This window comes from Nicotiana sylvestris, chromosome 1 (genome assembly GCF_000393655.2).
Source record: "Nicotiana sylvestris chromosome 1, ASM39365v2, whole genome shotgun sequence".
Taxonomy (NCBI): Eukaryota; Viridiplantae; Streptophyta; class Magnoliopsida; order Solanales; family Solanaceae; genus Nicotiana; species Nicotiana sylvestris.
This window is the reverse complement of record NC_091057.1, coordinates 148,007,347-148,010,401: the sequence shown is the minus strand read 5'-3', so window position 1 is coordinate 148,010,401 and position 3,055 is coordinate 148,007,347.

Genomic DNA, 3,055 nt, shown 5'->3' with positions numbered 1-3,055 from the left:
TGGCCTATCCAAAACTCACTCGAGCCCATCGGGGCTCCAAACTAAATATACACACAACCTCAAAAACATCTCACGGACTTATTCGTGTACTCAAATTACCAAAATAACATCAGAAACATTGAATTAAACCTCAATATCATTGAAATTTCCCAAAAATCCTTTAAACATCAAATTTGCATTTAATGTCTGAATCACGTCAAATGGATTACGTTTCTTACCAAACTTTACAGAATTATCTTAAATCATCTATAAGACCTGTACCGGGTGCCGGAACCAAAATACGAGCGCGATACCAACATGTTCTAATCAAAATTCATTTCCAACCTGTTAAAAAATTTCAGAAAACAATTTTCTTCAAAAATTCATTTCTCTGGCTTGGCACATCGGAATTTGATTTCGGGCATACACCCAAGTCCCATATTTTCCTACGGACCCTCCGAGACCGTCAAATCATGGGTCCGGGTCCGTTTACCCAAAATATTGACCGAAGTCAAATTAATTCATTTTATAGTCAAAACTTATCATTTTTTACAGATTTTCACATATAGGCTTTCCGGCTACGCGCCCGGACTACGAACATAAATCGAGGTGATGCTAAAAGAGGTTTTTAAGGCCTTAAAACATAGAATTGGTCATCACAACTGCAGATGCTTTAGTGGGTGAATTCTTGACATTGAGCAAAGACTTAGTGTATTTTTCGTGGAATTTACTTATGATTGAGTAATGGTGATCACTAAGATGAGTAGGAGTTGAGTTAAGAGTGGATATAGTTGATTCTCCCTTGCTGGGACGTATATACTTGTGCTGTTGAATTCCCTTGCCGGGATAGTGTAGTTTATTGTTGATCCCTTGCAGGACTGTTATTATGATTATTGTTGACTATATATTTGGAACGGGTTGCGCGCCGCAACATTTTTATTATATATGGATCGGGTTGCACACCGCAACAAATATTATATTGGATCGGGTTGCACGCCGCAATAAAGTTATGTTGGATCAGGTTGCACGTTGCAACAAATATTATATTGGATCGGGTTGCACGCCGCAACTGTTATATAGATGGATCGGGTTGCACACCGCAACAGTGTTAAATGATAAGGGATCGGGTTGCGTGCTACAGCAGTAGTATTATTGTATTGTTACAGATATTGTAATGTCCTTTCATATTTCTATTTAATTTCTGCTAGATTTGATATGTTCCCCGAAGCATGTACCCCCTCCCATCTAAACTGCTTATTTCAGTTTATTTTCTGTTGTATATTATATAATTGCACAGGTTTATCTGGAGTCTGGTCCTAGCCTCGTCACTACCTCGCCGGGGTTAGGCCAGACACTTACCAGCACATAGGGTCGGTTGTGCTGATGTTACACTCTGCACTCTATGCAGATACCGGAGCAGCATTGGGATAGTAGCTTAGGAGCCAGCCTTCAGTCCACAGAGATTCCGAGGTAGTCCTGCAGGCGTCCGCAGGCCCGACGTCTCTTTTATCTATTATTATGTTTTGTTATCACTTGTATCCGAGACAGACTGTGATTCTTTCTTTCAGACATTGTATGTAGTAATCATAGACAGTCTGTGAATATTGTGACACCGGTTTCTGGGTAAAGATGCATGTTGGTATTTTCGTATTTATTTCGGTATTATATTAGTCTAAGTCTTCCGCTTAATTTCATCTTCCGCTATTATTTAATTGTTGATAACCTATTATTACAAGTTGTTAAAAAGCATTAAAATGAAGGAGTTAAAGATTTCAAAATTTTGCGGCTTGCCTGGCTTCTACGAGTAGGCACCATCACGACTCCCAAGGGTGAAAAATCTGGATCGTGACACAACAACTGCTCCTCTTTACCCGGAAAAGATAAAAGAGTTTTCAAGTAAAGAAATAATGACCAATTTTGACCAGGCAGAGTGTTTTTGTCACGACCCAAACTGATGGGCCGCGACAGGTGCCTGAGTCCTACCTGTCAAACACCCCTAAGCATGCGTCTAAGATATGAACCTGAATAACATCTGCTGAATTACAAAAATAACATACGTGAAAGAAACCTGTCATCAAGGCATATGTACGTATACAGGCAGAATATAGTGGGCGAGCCGGCAAGGCTGCTATAGACAACTATACATCCAAAACTAAAAGCCGTCAAGGCCATATACAACCCAACTAGATATATTGTCTACAGACCTCTAATAGAAACATAACTGTACAAAGACGGGGCTGAGCCACGTCATACCCATATACATATATATATATATATATATATATATATATATATAATCGTACCAAAATAAAAAGCAGTTTTGTATCAAGTGGGGCACGCCAACTCTCGCTGATCAAGAATCCTAAGAAGGGGGACTATTAGCTTGCCTACCTGCACCTGCGGGCATGAAACACAGGCCCCGTGAAATAGGGCATCAGTACGAAAAATGTACTGAGTATGTAAGGCATGAAAATAAGTACGTAAAAGATATAGATAAAACATGGAATACAGAAATACCTTTAAATCTAAATAACTCTGTAAATTTTGAAACGTTTATAATATCATGCACATGCGTATAAATGTCATGTCATGCATAGGTATGGTGTACATAATATCATCAAGTCACTGAGGGCATCCCATCATATCGTCTCGGACACTGTGGGAAACATCATCAACATATACCAGCTGATCAGATGGTGGTGTGTATATAACGCCATAACCTCTTCCCATATCTCACATACATATACATACATATATATGCATATATAACACTGTTTGAATCATATTTCAGCCACTGTGGGCAACATCATCATCATGTACCAGTTGATCAGGTGGTGGTGCGTATATAACACCGTAACCTTTTCCCATATCCCATATACATATATTTACATATATACGCTTATATAACACCATCTGGTCATGGGCCAATGCACATGAGTGAAATGCATGAAAAATACGTAATAATCTCAGTATTCCTTCTGGATAAACTTTTCCAACTGCATATTATTCTGAGACCCATAAACAGAAAATAATAATAATTTTCATGGGGAATCAAGAATATAGACATCCCTAACAA